At 37.5% G+C, this 23,433-nt stretch overlaps 1 protein-coding gene across 1 annotated transcript in view; it reads left to right on the plus strand.

Moving 5' to 3' along the window:
- The window catches only part of PHF14 (PHD finger protein 14), a 232,917-nt gene that overhangs the window by 1,208 nt on the left and 208,276 nt on the right, over positions 1-23,433 (plus strand). Inside the window, exon 2 of the mRNA XM_067042574.1 lies at positions 14,498-14,547. The gene's annotated coding sequence lies outside the window, so the exon portion shown is untranslated. The remainder of the gene's footprint in view (positions 1-14,497; positions 14,548-23,433) is intronic.

Genomic DNA, 23,433 nt, shown 5'->3' on the forward strand with positions numbered 1-23,433 from the left:
CTCTATTTATTTAAGCCCACCACGTGTCTTGTGGGCCCGGGATTGAACCCCGGGCCCTCAGCAGTGAGAGTGTGGAGTCCTAACCACTGGACCACCAGGAAATTCCCTAGGACTCATTTTATTAATAGGAAATGAAGTCATGTGACTGAATGAGATTGTTTAGGGAGAGAAGGTTGAGTGCCAAGAGAGACAAAGGATGTGGAGCTGGGGAATGCCAATATGCAATGCTTAGGATAGGAGATATGGCCAGCGAGGTAGGAAAAAAATAATAAGTGGTGATTATCAAGATGGCATGTCATGAAGCTTATGAAGACTGGTGTCTTTTTCATTCATTCAATAAATGTTAAGTACCTACTCTGCATCGGGCACTGTTCTAACTAGGGAGATAGCAGTGAACGAAAAAAATTGTTCCTCCCTAATGGAGTTTACATGCTGGTTAGGAAGACAAACCATAAACAAACAATTAAGATAATTTTAGAGAGTAACAAACCAATAAAATACAATAATGAGAGAGAAGGACATGGGAGAGTGGAGGAAAGAAGTTTACTTTAGTGAGAGTGGACATGGAAGGTTCCTCTGAGAACGTAATATTTGAGCTGAAACCTAAATGAAAAGAAGGAGGTAAACTGCTGAAGATCTGAGGGAAGAATATTCCAACTGTCAGGAAAAATGGTTTTGAGATTTTAAAAAACAATAAATAAATAAAATGCTCAAGGGAGGCCAGTGTGGTTGACCCATAACAAAATGAGATCAGAGAGGTTATAAAGGTCTCTCTGACATTGACCTTATAAACTATGGTAAGGAGTATGGTTATGTTAAAAGAAAATATCAGCAAAAAAATCATGGAAAATACTTAGAAGTGAACACAAAAGCCTAATAGCAGTAAGTGTAGATAGGCTTTCATTAAAGAAATTAGAAGCAGAAGACCTCTTCTTGCAATATTTTATTTTTAATGATAACACTTGGTAATAAAATAAGTAGGCATACAAGAATGCCTCTGTTAATAAAGTAAAATCCAGTGGCTTACTCTTTTGTCATTGACCTAGTTTCTAGAAGTAACAATAATATAGGTAGTCAAGTGATGCCTATGGAATTGTTAACAAAGCAGGGTTAGAGAATATAAATTTCTTAAAAAAAATTTTTTTTTTGGCCACGTGGCTTGGGGGATCTTAGTTCCCTGACCAGGGATTGAACCCGGCCCTCCAGCAGTGGAAGCATGGTGTCCTAACCACTGGACCGCCAGGGAATTCCATAAGTTGCATTAAAGATTAACCAAAATGTCCAATTGTAAAAGTTTAAATTTTGCACATTAAAGTTAGGGGAGTCTGTGAGCAATATTTTAAGCAGAGATTGGAAGATTAGAAGTGACAGTCTGGAAAAAGAAGCCATAGTAGAATATACATATTGTAAAAACAAACTTTAGCTTTAGAAGTAGGATTGGTATGTGTGGTAGGTTATATTGTGTACAAATACCTGCTGCCTCTCCCTGGAAGGGGATATCACTTACTTGCCTCATTAATGTCAGGCTTGATAAGATGACTTGCTTTATTCGCAAATGAGATGTGAAAAGTAGCCTGTGTCATGCACAGGCAGAAGCTTTAAGAGTCAACAAATGCCTTGTTCTGTCTTTTCTCTCTGCTACAAGATCAGCAATATTGTAGATAGAGCCTTCTGTGTCAGGCTGCAAACTACTCGGAGCAGATATGTTGCTGACCTACGGTGGACATGTACTGAGAAGGAAAAACAAACCTTTATTGTTGCAAGTCACCAGGTTTGAGAGTAGTTTATTACTGTAGCATAGCCTAGCCTACTGTAACTAATACAGAATTTGGCACTGAAAGTGTGGTGGTGTATTATCATGATAAAAATCCTAAAATATATGACGTTGGATTCAGGACCCAACAACATGTGACAAGGTAACTATTACCAGAGGCTAGAAAGATGGTAATCTATTATATGCGTTGCTGGAACATTTCGTGAAATAATTCTCAATTAATTAGAAGGCAGTTAACATCCCTGATGAACTCAGAGCTTTCAGTGAAATGGCAGGCAAAGGGTATGTTAGGAACATGTGTCAGTTGCTATTCGCAACAGTTGACAAAGTCGTACAATAAAAAGAAGGACTCAGAAAATAATTGATCCATTTGCAAGTTATAATGATAGAGAATGGAGCATCTAGAAAGTTAGAGAAGAGAAAAAGAGAGAGATTTGCTTCCATAGAGATGATATAGCCTGAACAAGGCAGAAGAAATAAAAGTTCATAGTGTAAGTGCATCATGTGTAGAAGGAATTGAGATGAGTTCAGTGTGAGGGAGCTTACATTGCATAAGGAGGAGTTATAGAAAATGAAATGGCAAAGGTTAACCCGTTTATTTGGAACTTTATCTTTTAGGTGGTGAAGATTCATAAGTTTTATATCTAAACACAGGATAAAACAACTACAGAGCATACTGTCTTAATCAATGAATTGGACCTATTTTTTACCATGCTACTCTGAAGACATGTGCCCTCTAGATTTCTTGTTCCTTTGTTTGATTTAATTTTGTGAACGATTTAAAAATCCAAAATATCAATTGTTCAAATTAAACGCAAGCTGTTCAGTAAATAAATCTAAAAAATCTAGGCAATATATCAATAGCACCCCCAAAAAATTATTTCTCTTGCATGGTTTCTCTGAAAATTCAAGCCCAGAAAATTCTGGAAGGTTTAATAATTATATGTTATTAATGTGTGACAGGAAAGAAATAGCTTTATTCTTAGAGAAGAAAAATTTGATAAATGAGCCATGGAGTGTGACTATATTAATGCAAATTGAAAGCAGAATCTTATATTTTTTACTCTTTGCATTTAGGCATTTAATTATTTTTCTAGCAGATAAATTGACAACCAGAGTTGTTTTTCTGATAACACAAATACAAATTATACCTTTGCTTATTAATAAAGATTCTGTAGCTATACTTAATCTAAAAATAAAAATGTTCTTCCACTAGTATTGTGTTTGCTTAGTATAAACTGTATTTAATTATAAAATTTCTATAAGAAAAATGAAAATATAGTTTGTTCTGTGAAAGTTTACTTCCGCTGTTATAAATCTCAAAGCCTCACATACTGTCATCAGTTTAAATTAAATACCTGAAGCATTTTATGTACAAAATTCAATGAATAGTAAAAAGTAAAGAAACTGTAGCAATTTAAAATTGTTGTACTTCTTTTCACTGAAAACTTCTGGTTAAATAATATTTTGGGAAAACTGTGTATTTACAATTTTTGGAAAATTATGCCATACATGTAGATCTTTAAAATATAGCTTTTTGAAAATAACTATGTTCTATGCTTCTGTGTTGCCGTTTATTATTTCTCTGCAATTTCTATCTTTTCTATGAATCCATTCATTCAGTCATTTGTTCATTCATATATTCATTCATTAAACATATATTAAGTGCCTACTATGTATTGTTCATCATGCTAAGTGCTTAGGATAAAAATAACACAATGCTGTCTTTCTTCAACACCTTGTAGTCTAGTGGGGCTGGGAGTATAATTATTACAAAGCTTTAGGATAAGTGCTACAATAGGCACTAATACACAGCTTATGTTACTTGGTGTATAGTGTCCTAACCAAGGTTAGGAGTATGAATTCATTTTTGAAAATGTTGGGTCTAGGATATCTATGAAATATCCAATCAGAGATGCTCTGAAAGCTGGCAGAAATAGCACTCTTGAGCTCAAGAGAAAAGTTTGGTCTAGAGGTACAATATAAAAGGAAAGGTCATGTATGTGAGAGTTATGGGAATTGATGAGCTTGGCTACAAAGAATGTGTAAGAAGGAAAGTGTAAGGAAAGAAGAGGGTCAGTGATGAAAGTCTAGAGAATACTAACAAAATGAGGACCAGGCCAAGAAGGAGAAGTCAGAAGAGAAAAGCTAGAATGAGTTAGAAATGTAGGCAGATATATCCCTCAGAGTTCAACCAGAGAAAGAGAGCTTCTAGGATATATGCATATATAATGAGGGATTTATTATAAGGAATTGACATTATGCAATTGTGGGAGCATTGTTTCTTATTGCATCTTGAAGTTAGTGGGAAAGTTAGTCTAGGAAGAAAGGAGGAGGACATGAGGCACAGAAGCAAAGACACATTAGAACCTATGGGGATGGGTGGGACCCATGAGGACAGAGAGACCACATTGGTCTCTCATTGCCCCCAGGCTCTCAACTTCAATAATATAGGTATCCTGCCAAAGACACTAGAGCCCTTTGTCACAGAACTAGACATAAACCTAGTTTAGGAGTATAGAAACTGAAGGAGGAATTTGGCAAGAACTGGAATACTAAGAGCTACCCCAGGAGATCTCCTGCATTTCCGACATACTTACTCCTCCTTACCCTCATTGAGTTGTAGTATCCCAATTTCCCCTTGCTAATCAAAGTCAATTACCCAAGCTAATAGAGTAACCTCCCATATAGCTGTTGATTGACTGGAATGAAGAGCCCCAAGGAACCAGGAGGCTGTTTTAACTTCCAGTTTAATGGAATCATTGCCCTACTCCCTGACAGAAGCATTCTTTTCTTGAAACTAAGGCTTCTAGACAAGCAAAGCTACAGTTGCAGGGGTGGTCAGAATTTCACTAGTAGATTATTAGGGAAAATAATAAGAGCCACTCCCATATTATCTTTCACTACTGTCCTTCAGGGTTAATCCAGAGTGGAACTAAAGTGCTACAGCTGTCTATTTGATATGGACAGCATTTCATACAGAAACATCTGTAAAACAGGCTCAAATATTTCTTCCTCAGTTAACTGGTCAAAGAGAGTGCTCTATGTAACCACAGATGCAGGTTGAGAGAGGAGGGGGCATTATTGCAGTATAAACGTAGGCATCTGTAACAGTTACTCATGCAATTTACTTATACCTTCAAAACCAGCTCAAACTCATCGAGTTTCCATTTGGTGATGCAATGCTGCTCTGCATATTCAGTCTTACAGATTTGTTGGTCAGACAAAACCCAGTTCATGATGGATAACTCAGGTAGCATGGTAATTTGCTTTAAGTACCAACAGATCTGCTAGGTTATTTTTATTATTGAAGTATAGTTTTTTACAATGTTGTGTTAGTTTCTGGTGTACAGTTTACAGTGATTCAGTTATATATGTGTATGACCGAATATATATATGTATTCTTTTTCAGATTCTTTTCCATTATAGGTTATTAAAAGTTATTGAATATAGTTCCCTGTGATATACAGTAAGACCTTGTTATTTATCTATTTTATATATAGTAGCATGTATCTGCGAATCATAAACTCCTAATTTATCCCTCCCCTCCTTTCCACTTTGGTAACCGTAAGTTTGTTTTCCATGTCTGTGAGTCTGTTTCTGTTTTGTAAGTAAGTTAATTTGTACCATTTTTTTTTAGATTCCACATATAAGTGATATCATATGATACTTATCTTTGTCTGACTTACTTCACTTAGTATGATAATCTCTAGGTCCATCCATGTTCCTGCAAATGGCATTATTTCATTGTTTTTTATGACTGAGTAATATTCTATTCTATATATATATATATACACCACTTCTTCTTTATCCAGTCTTCTGTTGATGGACACTTAGGTTGCTTCCATGTCTTGGCTATTGTAAATAGTGCTGCTGTGAACATTGGGGTGCACGTATTGTTTCAAATTAGAATTTTCTCTGGATAAATGCCCAGGAGTGGGATTGCTGGATAATATGATAACTCTATTTTTAAGTTTTTTAAGGAACTTCCATATTGTTTTCCATAGTGGCTGTACCAGTTTACATTCTCACCAACAGTGCAGGAGGGTTCCCTTTTCTCCAAACCTTGTACAGCCTTTGTTATTTGTAGACTTTTTCATTATGGCCATTCTGACCAGTGTGAGGTGATACCTCATGGTAGTTTTGATTTGCATTTCTCTAATAATTAGCAATGTTGAGCATCTTTTCATGTGCTTGTTGGCCAGTTGTATGTCTCTTTTGGAGAAATGTCTATTTAGGTCTTCTGCCCCTTTATTTATTTATTTTATTTATTTTTGGCTGCATTGGGTCTTCGTTGCTGCACGCAGGCTTTCTCTAGTTGTGGCAAGTGGGGCCTGCTCTTCATTGCGGTGTGCGGACTTCTCATCGCAGCGGCTTCTCTTGTTGCAGAGCATGGGCTCTAGGCACGTGGGCTTCAGTAGTTGTGGCATGCAGACTCAGTAGTTGTGGCTCGCGGGCTTTAGAGTGCAGGCTCAGTAGTTGTGACACATGGGCTTAGTTGCTCTGCAGCATGTGGGATCTTCCCAGACTAGGGCACGAACCCATGTCCCCTGCATTGGCAGGTAGAATCTTAACCACTGAGCCACCAGGGAAGCCCATTCTTCTGCCCATTTTTTGATGGAGTTGTTTGCTTTTTTGATATTGAGTTGTATGAGCTGTTTGTGTATTTTGAACTTAAGCCCTGTCAGTTGCATCGTTTGCAAATATTTTCTCCAAGCCTGTAGGTTGTCTTTTCATTTTGTTTATGGTTTCCTTTGCTGTGCAAAAGCTTACAAGTTTGATTAGGGCCCACTTGTTTATTTTGCTTTTATTTCTTTTGCCTTGGGAGACTGACCTAAGAAAACATTGCTACGATTTATGTCAGAGAATGTTTTGCCTATGTTCTCTTCTAGGAGTTTTATGATGTCATGTCTTATATTTAAGTCTTTAAGCCACTTTGAGTTTACTTTTGTGTATGGCATGAGGGAGTTTTCTAACTTCATTGATTTACATGCAGCTATCCAGCTTCCCAGCACCACTAGATGAAGAGACTATCTTTTCTCCATTGTATATTCTTGCCTCATTTTTCAAAGATTAATTGACCATAGGTGTGTGGGTTTATTGCTGGGCTCTCTATTCTGTTCCACTCATCTATATGTCTGTTTTTGTGCCAATACCATGCTGTTTTGGTTGCTGTAGCTTTGCAGTATTTTCTAAAGTCTGAGAGGATTATGCCTCCGGCTTTGTTCTTTTTCCTCAGGATTGCTTTGGTAATTCTGAGTCTTTTATGGTTCCATATAAATTTTAGGATTATTTGTTCTAGTTATGTAAAAAATGTCATGGGTAATTTGATAGGGATTACATTAAATCTGTAGATTGCTTTGGGTAGTATGGCCATTTTAACTGTATTAATTCTTCCCATCCAAAATCATGGGATATCTTTCCATTTATTTGAATCATCTTCAGTTTCCTTTATTAACCTTTTATAGTCTGCATGTAAGTTTTTCACATTCTTGGTCAGGTTTACTCCTAAGTATTTTTTTTTAACATCTTTGTTGGAGTATTATTGCTTTACAATAGTGTGTTAGTTTCTGCTTTAAAACAAAGTGAATCAGCTATACACATACATATATCCCCATATCTCCTCCCTCTTGCGTCTCCCTCCCACCCTCCCTATCCCACCCCTCTAGGTGGTCACAAAGCACTGAGCTGATCTCCCTGTGCTATGTGGCTGCTTCCCACTAGCTATCTATTTTACATTTGGTAGTATATAGAAGTCCATGCCACTCTCTCACTTCGCCCCAGCTTACCCTTCCCCCTTCCCATGTCCTCAAGTCCATTCTCTACATCTTTGTCTTTATTTCTGTCCTGCCCCTAGGTTTTTCATAACCTTTTTTTTTTTTTAGATTCCATATATATGTGTTAGCATATAGTATTTGTTTTTCTCTTTCTGACTTACTTCATTCTGTATGACAGACTCTTGGTCCATCCACCTCACTACAAATAACTCAAGTCTGTTTCTTTTTATGGCTGAGTAATATTCCATTGTATATATGTGCCACATCTTCTTTATCCATTCATCTGTTGATGGATAATTAGGTTGCTTCCATGTCCTGCCTATTGTAGATAGCACTGCAATGAACATTGTGTAAATGACTTTTTGAATTATGGTTTTCTCAGGGTATATGCCCACTAGTGGGATTGCTGGGTCATATGGTAGTTCTATTTGTAGTTTTTTAAGGAACCTCCATACTATTCTCCATAGTGGCTGTATCAATTTACATTCCCACCAGCAGTGCAAGAGGGTTCCCTTTTCTCCATACCCTCTTCAGCATTTATTGTTTGTAGATTTTTGATGATGGCCATTCTGACTGGTGTGAGGTGATACCTCGTTGTAATTTTGATTTACATTTCTCTAATGATTAGTGATGTTGAGCATCCTTTCATGTGCTTGTCGGCAATCTGTATATCTTCTTTGGAGAATGTCTGTTTAGGTCTTCTGCCCATTTTTGGATTGGGTTGTTTGTTTTTTTGATATTGAGCTGCATGAGCTGCTTGTAAATTTTAGAGATTAATCCTTTGTCAGTTGCTTCATTTGCAAATATTTTCTCCCATTCTGAGGGTTGTCTTTGGTCTTGTTTATGGTTTCCTTTGCTGTGCAAAAGTTTTTCAAGTTTCATTAGGTCCCATTTGTTTATTTTTGTTTTTATTTCTATTTCTCTAGGAGGTGAGTCAAAAAGGATCTTGCTGTGATTTATGTCATAGAGTGTTCTGCCTATGTTTTCCTCTAAGAGTTTGATAGTGTCTGGCTTTAAATTTAGGTCTTTAAAATGTAAATTAGATAGCTAGTGGGAAGCTGCTGCATAGCACAGGGAGATCACCTCTGTGCTTTGTGACCACCTAGAGGGGTGGGATAGGGAGGGTGGGAGAGAGGGTGATGCAAGAGGGAAGAGATATGGGAACATATGTATATGTATAACTGATTCAGTTTGTTGTAAAGGAAAAACTAACACACTATTGTAAAACAATTATACTCCAATAAAGATGTTAAAAATAATAAAAAATAAAAAATAAAAAAATAAAAATAAAAAAAAATAAATTTAGGTCTTTAATCCATTTTGAGTTTATTTTTGTGTATGGTGTTAGGGAGTATTCTAATTTCATTCTTTTACATGTAGCTCTCCAGTTTTCCCAGCACCACTTATTGATACCATTTTAAAAGGGCTTTTTTTTTTTAACTTTCTTTTTTTGGTATTTCATTGTAAGCATAAAGAAATGCAACAGATTTATGTATATTAATCTTCTATCCTGCTACCTTGTTGAATTCATTTAGCATTTCTAATAGTTTTTGTGTGGAGTCTTTAGGGTTTTCTATACAGAGTATTGTGACATCTGCATATACTGACTGTTTTACCTCTTCCTTCCCGATTTGGATACCTTTTATTTCTTTTTGTTGTCTGATTGTTGTGGCTAGGACTTCCAATGCTATGTTTCATAGAAGTGATGAGAGTGGGCATCCTTGTCTTGATCCAGGTTTTAGCAGGAAGGCTTTTAGTTTTTCACCATTGAGTATTACGCTGGCTGTGGGTTTGTCATAAATAGCTTTTATTACTTTCAGATATCCCTCTATACCCACTTTGGTAAGAGTTTTTATCGTGAATCGATGTTGAATTTTATCAAATGCTTTTTCTGCATCTATTGAGATGATCATGTGGTTTTTGTCTTTTCCTTTGTTGATGTGGTGTATCACCTTGACTGACTTGCGTATGTTGAACCGTCCTTTTGACCCTGGGGTGAATCCAACTTGATTATGGTGTATTCCCGTTTTTATGTGTTGTTGGATTCGGTTTGCTAATATTTTGTGGAGGATTTTTGCATCTCTATCATCAAAAACATTGTCCTGTAATTTTCTTTTTTGGTAGTGTCTTTGTCTGGTTTTTGTATCTGGGTAATGGTGGCTTCATAGAATGACTTTGGGAATGTTCCCTCCTCTTTTGGAAGAGTTTGAGAAGGATCAGTATAAGTTCTTATTTGTATGTTTGGTAGAATTGCTCAGAGAAGCCATCGAGTCCTAGACTTTTGTTTGCAAGGAGTTTTTTTTTTTTTTTTTCTTCCAGATTCTATTTCACTTCTAGTGCAGATTGACTAGGTTATATCAGTACATCTCAGTTGAAGAGCAATTTGCATGGCATCTGAGACCTGTTGCAGAGCCCTGCCAAAAACTAGCAGCTCTTCAGGCTACTCAGTAAATAGGTCAGAATAACACCCAGATGAGGTAAATGTTGCCTCCAAAATCTAAAGAGACCCACATAGTATTATGCATTTTTGTGTTAAGAGGAAGCAAATGCAGTAACAGATCCCTCACTTTGAAAGGCTATCTTGACATGTCCCAGACCATTGGAACCCTCAAAATTTCACTGAGGTGGCAGAAATATGATTTTTTTGATCATGTTTACTTCCCACAATCTAGCCTACAATTATCAATATGTTAGAGTAGGTGTTATTTCATTTTTACTAGATCAATTCAATATGATGCCATCAGTGTAACTGGCCAGCATGATTTCTTGTGGGGAAAAAAAACGACACAAGGACACTGCAGGAGGGCTGCCAAGTTGATATATTCCTGAGGTAAGACAGTCAGACTGTTTTACTAATCAACAGAAAGCAAACTGCTTTTGATGGTCTCTATAACAGCAGTGGATACAGAAGCATTCTCCAGTCCAAGATCAAGGTGCCAGCAGATTGTGTTTTTGGTGAGAACCATCTTTTAGGCTTGCAAATGGGGGACTTTTCACTGTGCCCTCACATAGTGAAAAGAGAGAGCTCTGGTATCTCTTCTTATGCTTATAACAACAGTAATTCCATCATGGGGACTCCACCCTCATTACCTTTCTAAACCTAATTATGTCCCAAGGGCCCCATTTACAAATACTGGCATATTTGGAGTCAGAGCTTCAACATATGAATTTGCAGGAGACACAAACATTCATATGCATAGCTGTTCAGAACAGCTATCGAACCTTCAAGGGGTAGATAATTCCTATTAAATGTAACAATAACAGTGGAAAAAAGAATCTTCCATATTTATAAAGCATTAACCTCATAATAAAACTTGACAAGAATCATCCACCCATGCTTTCTTTAATCCCCACCAGACTAATTACAGCAATTTTATTAAAGAAATATCAAATTCCTCAAAACGTGGGTCCCTAGTAAAACGTTATGGATTAAAACGACTTGATCTTAAAACTGTTCGCAGGGACTTCCCTGGTGGTCCAATGGTTAAAAATCCGCCTTGCAATGCAGGGGACACGGGTTCCATCCCTGGTCGGGGAACTAAGATCCCACATGCTGCGAGGCAACTAAGCCCATGCACCACAACAAGAGAGTCCACGTGCCAAAACTAGACAGAAGCCCGCGTGCCACAGCTACAGAGCCCACGCGCTCTGGAGCCCACGTGCTCTGGGGCCCATGCACCACAACTAGAGAGAAGCCTCTGCACCATAACTAAGCCCTGACACAGCCAAAAATAAATAAAATAAATTAATAAATATATTTAAAACTGTTCACAACTTGAACTTCCAAGATTGGCAGATTAGGTTATTCAGACAATGCAGACTATATTTTTCTGTTCAAAAACATTGAAGAGTATAGTGGGTTGAATAGTGTCCACTAAAAATTCGTGAACACCTGGAACCTCAGAATGTGAACTTACTCGGGAATAGGCTCTTTGCAGATGTAATTAGTTAAAGTAAGGTCATATTGGATTAGGGTGGGCACTAAGTTCAATGATTGGTATCCTTATAAGTAGAGGAAGGGACACACAGACACAGAGGCACAGAAAGAAGGCCATGTGAAGATGGAGACAGATTGGATTTATGCTACCAATAAGCACCGGAACACCAGGAGTCACTAGGAAATGGAAGAGGCAGGGAAATTTTCTCTCCTAGAGCCTCTGGAAGAAATATGGCCCTGTTAACATCTCGATTTCAGACCTCTGACCTCCAGAACTGTAAGAAAATAAATTCTTTTTATTGTAAGCCACCCAATTTACACTTGCAGTCCTTGAAAACTAATACAGATTTTGGTACCAGAAATGAGGTGCTGTTGTAACAAAAACCTAAAAGTGAGGAAATGTCTTTGGAATTGGGTAATGGATAGAGGCTGGAAGAATTTTGAAGTACATGATAGAAAAAGCCTAAAATGTGTTGAAGAGAAAGTTGGTAGAAATATGGATATCAAAGGCAGTTCTGATAAGGGTTCAGATGGAAGTGAGGAGCACAGTAGAGAAAGTTTCTATCATCTTGGAGAACACATGTATTGTCATGAACAGAACATTGGTAGAAATATGAACATTAAAGGTGCTTCTGGTGAGGTTGTAGACAGAGAACATGTTATTGTACATTGGAGGAAAGGTGATCTTTGTTATTAGTGGCAGACAATTTGACTGAATTTTGTTCTATTGTTGGGTGTGAAGTAGACCTTGTGAATAGTGAACTTGGATATTTAGCTGAGGAGATTTCCAAGCAAAGTGATGAAGGTACAGCCTTGTTTTTCCTTGCTACTTACAGTAAAATGCAAGAGGAAAGAGATAAGGCTGAGGAAAATGAAGACAGTGCAAGATAGTGCCCAATATGTATGAAATGGAAGTCTTGGAAAAGACTAGGAGAATAGAGAAGAAAAAATATTTGGAGCTATAATAACAAAGGTTATTCCAAATCTGATGTAATATATCAAATAAAGATTCAAGACTCTCTTCAAGTACCATGTAGAAGAAAAGGAAAACCACACCTAAATACATTGCTGATGAGAGTATAAATTGGTACTAAACTTTGAAAATCTGTTTGACTTTTTCACTAAAGTTTAATATTTGAATACTATATGACCCGCTAATTTCACTTTGAGATATAAACCCAACAGAAATGTGTGCTTATGTGCACCAAGACATGAACAAGAGTACATATAGAATCATTATCTATAATAGCATAAACTGGAAAGAGCCAAAATGTTTATCAAGGGTAAATGAAAAATAGATTGTGGTACATTCAAGCATGTACTTCCACAACGCAAATGAACTACAAATACACACAACAACATAGATGATCCTCACAAAAAAATATTAGTCAAAGAAACCAGAAACAAAACAATATATACTGTATAAGTCCATGTACATAAAATTTGAAAAAATAGTGTTAGACTCAAGAAAATGACTATATTTATAGGCTGCAGAGGGTATTAATTGAGGGGGCTCAGGAGAAGCTTTTTTGGTCTTGGCATGGAAGGTGTTTATAAGGGCGTTTTGTTTCTTGATCCTTTCATCTGTATGTTTATTTTTCGCTTTCCTCCGATATTTTCCAGTAAAAGATTTTTTTTTAACTGAGTTGTGTAGTTTTAGAACAGTGTTAGGAAGTTTGCTTGTGTTCTGTCACTTAAAGACCTGATGGATTAAAAAGAACAGAAGGTATCATTTACATATTCTTGTTTCTATGAAAGCTTCACCACCTTTTGAGTTGATGACATGAAACCTCCTGTCTCTAACTAACCCTATTTGTCTAACATACAGTATTGTACACTTTATGATGTTGCGTCACTGATGCTGTCTTTGCCCATCTGCTTTGCTTTCTTGGGACTTGCCCCTTGTGAAACTCAGCCCCTAAGACTGCCATTCATATGCACCAAAGCATAATTAAATATCTCGGCTTGTCTAAGAGATCTAATACACAGCTATTATAGCAAATATTGAAATACCTCTCACTTTCATCTTTTCTCCATGCAGAACAAACACTGATAACATTTCACAGTATCATTGTTAGTTTAAAAACAAGCTGTGTTACAGTGTGGATGAAACACTGAAAACACTATGAAACACTATGAACAACATGAAAACACTATGCTAGGTAAAAGAAGCCTGACACATAAGATCATTTGTATGAAAAATCTAGAGTAGGCAAATCCCAAGAGACAGAAAGTAGGTTAGTGATTGCCAGGGTCTAGAAATAAGGAAACAAGGAGTAACGGCTAATGGATTTGGGCTATCTTTCTGTGGTGATGTTATAAATGTTCTAGAATTAGATAGTGGTGATGATTGTACAACTTTTGAATATGCTAAAAACCGCGAATCTTACACCATGAAAGGGTGAATTTTATGGTATGTGAATTGTATCTCAATAAAGCTATTATAAAAACTCAGTCCGGAGCTAAGCACCTTTTTTATTTTAATAGATCTTTATTGGAGTATAATTGCTTTGCAATACTGTGTTAGTTTCTGTTGTACACCAAAGTGCATTTTAGCCATATGCATACATATGCCCCCATATTCCCTCCCTCTTGAGCCTCCCTCCCATCCGCCCTATCCCACCCCTCTAGGTAAGCACCATTTTAAAAAAGTTAATCTTGTTGTGTCTAGAGAGATGACTAACTGGCTAGGGCACAAAGATTATTTTCATAATTTTTTGTGCATTAAAAATGTTTTACTGTGTGTACATATTATCTATGAAAAATTAATTAAAATTTTTCATTATTATTCATTTTTTATATATGTGGAAAGTTTTTACTCTGTAATACTAGAGCAGATCCTTGCTGCCTTGGGGAAAATTCTGTAGTCAGTATATTTTATATTATTTGAAAAGAGTGATTATCAATGAACCCTTTATTAGGAAACATTGAAATAATTTTAGAAGTTCCCAGTCATCCAAAGTTGCAGTTGAGAATTCTGATTCAAACCTGATTTCTGTTCCTTTGTAGATATTCTGTCTTTTCGCTGTGGAAGCACTTAGGATTCTCTTGAAGATCAGGTATTTCAGCACTATCTTTTTGTACTTCATCCATATTGTTTTCTCCTGAATATCTCTGAAAACATTAATTATTGCAAGATAAAATGATCCATGGACTCCGTATAGGGTATACCCTTAAGGCAGGTGTCCCCAACCCCCAGGCCTCAGACCAGTATGGAGTTGGGCCTGTTAGGAACCAGGCCACACAGCAGGAGGTGAGCAGTGCGCAAGTGAGCAAAGCTTCATCTGCAGCTCCCCATTGCTCCCCATAGTTTGCCTTACCGCCTGCCTGAACAATTCCCCCCATTGCTCGCATTGCTGCCTGAACCATACCCTCCCCCAAGCTGGGGAAAAATTGTCTTCCACGAAACAGGTCCCTAGTGCCAAAACAGTTGGGGACCTCTGTCTTAAGGGATCACAAATGACAGCCATTTGTTTGGCTAGCTGCCTGCTCCAGCCCAAGTCAGTATTTCTTATTTTAATCCTAATAAAATAATAATTTTCCTTCTGTCATAGCAAGCACTTGTTACCAAAGGCTCGCCTTCAACAGCCACCTTATTCTAGGTGATCACATTTCATACTGTAAGTAACTGTTCTACCACTGCATCTGTATCTTATTTTCCACTGGTCATGAAGTTGTCACTGATTTTTGACACACACCAAGGCAATTAATAAACCTTTAATTCCCATTGTTGAGAAGTTGATTTATTTTCTGAACACCTTTCTGTAGCAAGCACTGTGTCAAACAAGATTTTAGTAGAAGAAGTGGAAACCACTCTAAGTACTTTATTCTGAAAAGAAATTTGGTACATACAAAATTATTAGAAAGGCTGAAAGAGTGCAAGTCAGTGATCCAAAGAGGTTCTAATTTGAAGATCATACAACTGTAGCTGAGATCTAGAAGTCAGAAAACAAAGTGCAGCTGTTGCTGCTAACCTTTTCCAGGTCTGGTTCTCCACCATGACCTTATTTATACCTTTGAAACTGGTGAGTAGATGCCAGAATGTAGATTCTATTTTCATAGATAACAGATCTTGTTTTGCTGCTGCTACAGCTAAAAGAAGGTGGTCTCTGTCTCCTTTTGACCTTCTAAATCTCATGATGTGCCGCCAGCCGCGGCGGGTCCTCAAAGTGCAGCAACAATCGACGAGAGGGGGGTAGGGAACTGAACGCACCAAGGTATGGGATCAGAAGGGCACAGACAACTGATGGTTGCAAGGCAAGTTTAATAACAAAGCGTAGCCGTATATATACCCCTAAAGCAGGGACTTTGCTTAGTCATGCCTTATCGGCATCAGCTGGTTGATTGGCTTCTCAGCTTCTCCCTCAAAGGCACCAATTTCCCCTCCAGGGTTGCTTTTCCTAGCTTTAGGGAAGAACCAGGGACTCCCAGTAACTGAGCAGGTCCCTGGAGCGATTTGGCCAAAGGCCATCTCCTTTTTTACGTTCATACCATAAAGTCCAGGATGCATACCAAGGAGAGTACAATCGGGCCCTGAGGCTTATGAGGATCTTAATGGCGCCTTCCTCAGAGGGCAATGCTCGCCACAATGATGTACATAAGAAACCTGATATAGATGAATTATGTAATTGTCTTTAAAGTTTTTTAAAATTTTAAACCTCTCATGTTGGTTGTTTTACTTAAATGTTTATTGATTCTTGGTTGCCTATATGTCTGTATACATAAAGTGGTTTTGGTAGACAGAATTTATATATGTTGCCTAAATAAGAAGTCCCATTCATTTGGCAGATGATGAATGCAAGTTCTGTTTGTAGACGTCCTTGCTCTGATGGTTGCTGTGGGTGGGAAAAAGATCAGTGATGTAGGGAGGGAGCATGTGAGTAGGCTCTACTTTGTGGTTTATGAGTAGTTTTATATGCTGGATCTTCCTATTCCTTATGGCAGTTCATGACACTGGGCTCATTATCCTTCTTTCTCCTATAAACCTGGTGCCCACTCTGGTAATTTCTGTAATCAGACTTCTCACTTAATAAAACTGAACTTCAAATTATATACTGGAGAGAAACACTATTTTCAGCTCCTCTGAGAATGGATTGCTATGTCGCTTTTTTTCCTTCCTATGAATAACCCAGCCTCTTATCCAAGTCTTAGCTCTTCTCACAGCCCTCATTATCTCTCATGTGAGCGTTATGCAGAGGCTTTACTGGAAAAAACTCATTTCAGTAACTCATCTATTTCACCTGGATGAGATTATTCACTTTTTAATCAGGTGGGTTTTGTTGGAAATCTGAGCCTACCTCCATAACTGTCAACATTCTTTTCTAGCCCTCAAAAGTTTGCTTGTGACACTCCTCTAAGATTTATAGCAGTAGTATGCTTTTATGGCTTTATTTCTATTTTTATATTTCGTCTGTGATTTCAGCGAAATTTGGGGAGGGTAGAAAGGTAACTGACATGTTCAGTTACCCTTTGTGAGCCAGACCTATTATCCTTAGGTTTATAACAAACTGATTTCTACTTTTCTGGCTGCTTAAAAAACTAATCAGGATCTACAGCTTCTCACTCAAACCAGATAATACAATTCAATTTTTCTTTTCATTTCTCTTGTTTTACTTCCACCAAGCACCCCATCTCTTTATCTCCAAATATCCTGGATTTGATTATAATCATTTTGAATTACGACTCTTCTATTTTACTTACCCTTGCTTATTAATTGTATTAAAACCCACACTTTTATTGTCAATAATTATTCACATTTAATTGTAACTTTTATTTTCCTTTCCCTTTTACATCATGTTTTGCATTGCATGCCCTCCTATTTCTTGGATTTTTTTCCTCCATTTTCCTGGAGTAATTATGGAGATAAGTTACTTTGTCATTTACTTCTCAAAAATTTTATTTAACAAGAGAGGCTATTATTATCATCTCCAGATTCTAAATGAAGAATCAGAGGCTCAAAGAATTCAAGTTGACTTTCTAAAGACACAGAAATACAGTGGCAAAGCTCTGACTCAAATTCAGTTCTCCAGACTGTTTGTTGTTTCTTATTTATGTTTCTCTTTCCTATAGCAAGTGTCTACAACAACAGTTTGCTGCTTATGTCGCTACCTTTTGTAGGAGTAGCTTGAAGGGCCATTTCTAAATATAAATCTCCCTTTTATAATTACTGTTGATGATGCTTGTACAATCACATTAGGCTTGCTTCGTTGAACAGAATTGCAAATATTAAGAATATTCTTTGGCAAAACACTCTATTAAGACTGTTTGTGGTTGCAGCTATTAGGAAGTAATTATTCTTATGTGTAGTAGTGCATGAATACCTCAAATTTTAATGCAGAACAAAAAAAGAAACATGATGGATTATATAATAAAAATATTTTAAGAAGATTGCAGATTATTACAAGATTCAAAATTTTCTAAGAATGCACAAATTTATCATGTGTGCTTTCAAGATGTACAAAAAATGTATAGGAGATGATATAATAGCAGTTAATAAACAATATAAATTCTTTATCTGACATAAAATAATATTAAGTAATACAATATCTCTTATGAATATAGATGCAAAAATAGTCAACAAAATACTAGCAAAACTGAAACCAGTAGCATATTCACCATGACTAAGAGGAATTTTTTTTTTTTTTTTTTTTGTGCTAGGCGGGCCTCTCACTGTTGTGGTCTCTCCCGTTGCGGAGCACAGGCTCCAGACGCGCAGGCCCAGCGGCCACGGCCCCACGGGCCCAGCCGCTCCGCGGCATGTGGGATCTTCCCGGACCGGGGCACGAACCCGTGTCCCCTGCATCGGCAGGCGGACTCTCAACCACTGCGCCACCAGGGAAGCCCGACTAAGAGGAATTTAAACAAGTAATGCAAGGTTGGTTCAATATATGAAAATCAGTCACTTTATTATTGTACCGTATTGAAAAACAAAGTGCAAAAACACATGATCATCTCAATAGACACAGAAAGAGAGTTTAATAAAACTCAAAACTCTTTCATATAAAAACAATCAAAACCTAGAAACAGAAAAGAAATTCCTCCACCTGATAAAGGGCACCTGTGAAAACCCACAGCTAAATATGATTAAATAGTGAAAGACTGAAAGCTTTCAAGAGAGAGAATTCAAGATGGCAGCATAGGAAGATACTGAACTCACCTCCTCCCACGGACACAACAAATCTAGAACTACATATGGACTAATTCCCTCTTAAAGGGACCTAAAAACTGGATGAACAGAACCTATACAAGAAAGGGTAAAAGGACAGCATTAAGATGCATAGGAGAGGCAGAAATACGGTCTCACCAAGGGAAAAAAAAATTACACCGGAGCCGTGGTGATCCACAATCAAGAGGGATTATAAAGTTACAAATCTCTTCCCTGGGGAGCAAGGGATTTGAGCTCCACATCAGGCATTCCAACCCTTAGATCCTGCACAGGAGAGATGAGCCCCCAAACCCTAACTTTGAAAACCAACGGGGGGTGGGGAGAACACATCCAGGAAAACTCTGAAACTAGGGGGAATGGAAAACCTGCTCTTAGAGGGCCCATGTGCAGACTCAATTGACCCAAAAACTAGCACAAAAACACCAGATTAAAAAGTGCATGGACCATATACATAAAGGGGATACACTTAGTAATCTTGGAGTATCCACCAGAGAAGGAGGAACCAGCTGGGACATTCCCCAGGGACTGAGACACTGGCAGGAGCCATTTTTGCAATCTCGCCAGCACAGGTACCATTTTGAAACTACTCTCCCTTTAACTGTCAGCACCAGGGGTCAAACCCCACTGAGAGCCCTGCCCAGCCCTGTTCCTTGGCTCGGCGGTAGCTTTTCCCACCAGCACTCTGCAGCAGTCATGGCATCACCACAACAGAACGGCACAAGCAGCCCACATAGGAGACACCCCTAGAGCACCTGGCTCTGTTGGCCAGGAGGGATTGTGTTTCTGAGCCCAACAGGGCATCTCCTACATAAGGCCAGTCTTTTAAGACTGAAAAAGGTAGCTGATTTACATAACACAAAGAAATGAATGCAGATAATTAGACAAAATGAGGAGACAGAGGAGTATGTTCCAATTGAAAGAACAAGACCAACCCTCAGAAAATGAACTCAACAAAATGGAGATAGGCAATCCACCTGATAAAGAGTTCAAAGTAATGGGCATAAAAATGCTTACCAAGCTCATAAGAAGAATGGGTGAACACAGCAAGAACTTCAACAAGGAGATGATAGAAAATATAAGAAAGTACCAAATGGAAGTTATAATTGAACTGAAAAATACACTAGAGCGGTTCAATGGCAGACTGAATGAGGTAGAAGAGTGAATCAGTGAACTGGAGACAAAGTAATGGACTCACCCAGACAGAGCAGCAAAATGAGAAAGAATTTTTAAAGTGAAGATATCTTAAGAAGCCTTTGGGACAACATCAAGCAAAATAACATTCACACTATAGGGGGTCCCAGAAATAAGAGAGAGAGAGAAAGGGTCAGTATGGCAATTCCTCAAACAAAAAATTAAAAATAGAACTATCATATGACCCAGCTATTCCATTGCTGTGTATTTATTCAAAGAACATGAAAATACTGATTGACAAAAGATATATGCACCCCTATATTCATTGCAGCATTATTTACAATAGCCAAGATTGGAAGTAACCTAAGTGTCCATTGATTGATCAATGGATAAAGAAATTGTGGTACACAATTGACCCTTGAACAACACGGGTTTGAACCATACAGGTTTACCTCTACTCAAAGATTTTTCAATAAATATAGTACCTATGTTTTCTTTTTAGAGATCTTTAAGTGTGGGGAAAAGTTTGTATTCAATTAGAGATCACAATATGTGGAATCAAAAGATCTAAAGTTTAAGTCCTGATTCTATCTGAACTGTTTCTGCTTCCTGCCCTTGGGTGAGTCATTTATCCACTTCTTTGTTTTTGAGGTAGAGATAGCAGTACTCATATTTTGATTGCAAGGGGCGGGTGGTCAGTGCCCCTAACCTCTGAGTTGCTCAGGGGTCAAGGGTCAACTATATATATATATATATATATATATATATATATATGCACACACACACACACACACACACACACACAAAGGAATACTACTCAGCCATTAAAAAATGAAATCCTGTCATTTATGACAACACAGATGGACCTTGTGGATATCATACTAAGTGAAATGAGTCAGACAGAGAAAGACAAATACCATATAATTTCACTAATATGTGGAGTCTAAAGAACAAAACAAATGAACAAACAAAATAAAACAAAAACAAACTCATGTCTACAGAGAACACATTAGTTGTTACCAGAGGGGAAGAGGTTGGGGAGTGGGTGAAATGGGTGAAGGGGGTCAACTGTACGGTGATGGTAACTAAGCTTGTGGTGGCGATCACTTTGAAGTGTATACTGATGTCAAATTATAATGCTGTACACGTATAACATATTCTTATATATGTAAATTTTCTCAAAAACCTGTAAACTTTCCTCCTAAGATCAGAACAAAACAAGGAAGTCACTCTCCCTACTTTTGTTCAATAGCATACTGGATGTTCTAGCAAGGGGAGTTAGGCAAGAAAAAAAAAAAGGGAAGTAGAAAAGGGGGGGAATATTTAATGCCATCTCCTGGAAGTTGCACATACCTCTTCTGCTAACATTGCATTAGCCAGAACACAATTACATAACTGCACATAACTTCAAGTTATGAAATGAAGTCTTTATTCTTGGAAAGCTTGTGCCTATTTAAAATTTAGGGCTTTCATCTTTGAAGAAGAAAGGGATAAAAGGTATTGGGAGACAACTGTCAGTCTCTTCCATATTTATTAAATGCACATCAAACAAGCAATTAGCTATTTTAAAATCCTTTCTTTCTTTATTCTTTCTTTCCTTCCTTCCTTCTTTCCTTCCCTTTCCTCTCCCCTTCCCCTTCCTTCACCCCCTCCCTTCGTTCATTCCTTTTTTTCCTTTTTAACACATGGATTGCAAAGTTTAAAAAGGTTGTCAATCTAAATGCAATATAGTCCCATGAATTGGATCTTGGAACAGAAAAAGGACGTTAGTGGAAAAACTAGTGAAATTCGAAGTTTACTTAATATTGTACTAATATTAATAAATAAAAACTAATAGTTTTGTAAATGTTCCAGCATTATGCAAGATGTTGACATTAGTGGAAGCTGGGCGAAGAATGTACAGGAACTCAGTATTATCTTTGTGTACTTCAATAAATCTAAAATTACTTCAAAAGTTAAAAGAATGATTGTTAATAGTCAATAATGAGGAGTTTGGAAAATTGGAGAGAATTCTCATGAACTCTTGGTGGTAATATATGTTGATACAGCCTGTTTTTAGAGAACAATTAAGCAGCATTTATAAAATTAAATGGTTTACGTATTTTCATTGAGAAAATCTACTTCTAAGATTTTCTCTTATAGAAACTTGAATGCCAGCTTTAGAAATCTCTTTTCCCTTTTAAATAATTCAGAATAATTCCTCCCAATGAATGTAGGAGATTGTCAGAGAGAGGAATGTTTGGTTTTATAATTTCAGGGCTTAAACAATCCATAGTATGGTTAATGTTTGAAGCATGTAGAATGGAAATGAAGTTCCTGGAGTGAAGTTGTTTAAATATTTAAGTTTCTAGGCTTTTGACTGGAGAAATAACAGATCTGAAAGGCAGTGGGGAACATTAAGGATCAGATGCCACATTTGGATGTTGAGAAAATGAGTGGCTTCCATCTGAGGGGGCTGCAGGGTAACTTTCCACTTTATACAAGGAGGTACAAGAACGATCATTGAAAGGGAAAAGGATTTACTAAGGTTTTAAAATTTTGGAATGGAAGTTTCCTCAGCACGATAGAAAGATTTGAGTGGGTACATAGCAGTGGTAGTCTGGGTCAGGGAACTAAAGGTTCAGAGAGATAGGAGGGTCAGAGAGACTGCATTTTTAGCACTGATTAGGAACACAGAAATATGAGGTTGCAGTAACTACTATTGTGGTGGAATATCCTGAGGCACTAGAGGTAGTCCAGCTTTCAGGGAATCTGACTAGTCATACTCTTTTTGTCCTGGTCATTTGCACATGTCCTTTCTTTGGTCTGGAAACTGTCTCTTTTTCTCCCTTCTCCAGCCAGTTCAGACACTATGTCTGGATCTAAATATAACTTTCTCCAGGAAGGCTTAGCATGTGTACTTTTTCTCTGGCAGTACTTTTCACAATAGATAGCAATTGCTCACTGACTTCTTTGTATCCTCAACTGTACCTTAAGCTCTGGCAGGGAAAAGATAACTTTCTTGCTGAAGGTTCAGCCTGTATGTAATCATCTCATGACTTGTACTATATAGGTATTTACTAATTTTTCAAATTTAATGTTATAAAATTTAATTCCAGTTTACAAAAGAATTCAACACATTTTCTTTAAAGAATAAGCACCACTACTGCAATGTATGATTTGATTCCTATATATTTCATTTACAGTCCTTTGTGACACGGTATTTCCCCATGTTACAAACATTATCACTCAATGTATATCTGGGGAATAAATGAATCAACTGAATCGGCTTCATTCAAATTTTCTGCTATCCTTGATATATAAACATTTAAAAAGTATTAATACTGCTCAGATTCTAACATTTTTAACATTGTTATTAAATATAATTAATAACATTTATGTGAATAAACGTGGCGTTTGAAACTGTTGAAGGACTGACATCGGATTGTACATACTCTCCTATTTTTATGGATTTAAAAAATTCGCCTTATAGGGCTTCCCTGGTGGCGCAGTGGTTGAGAATCCGCCTGCCGATGCAGGGGACACGGGTTCGTGCCCCGGTCTGGGAAGATCCCACATGCCGCGGAGTGGCTGGGCCCGTGAGCCATGGCCACTGAGCCTGCACGTCCGGAGCCTGTGCTCCGCAACGGGAGAGGCCACAACAGTGAGA

The sequence above is a fragment of the Kogia breviceps genome, chromosome 9, assembly GCF_026419965.1.
Source record: "Kogia breviceps isolate mKogBre1 chromosome 9, mKogBre1 haplotype 1, whole genome shotgun sequence".
NCBI lineage: Eukaryota > Metazoa > Chordata > Mammalia > Artiodactyla > Physeteridae > Kogia > Kogia breviceps.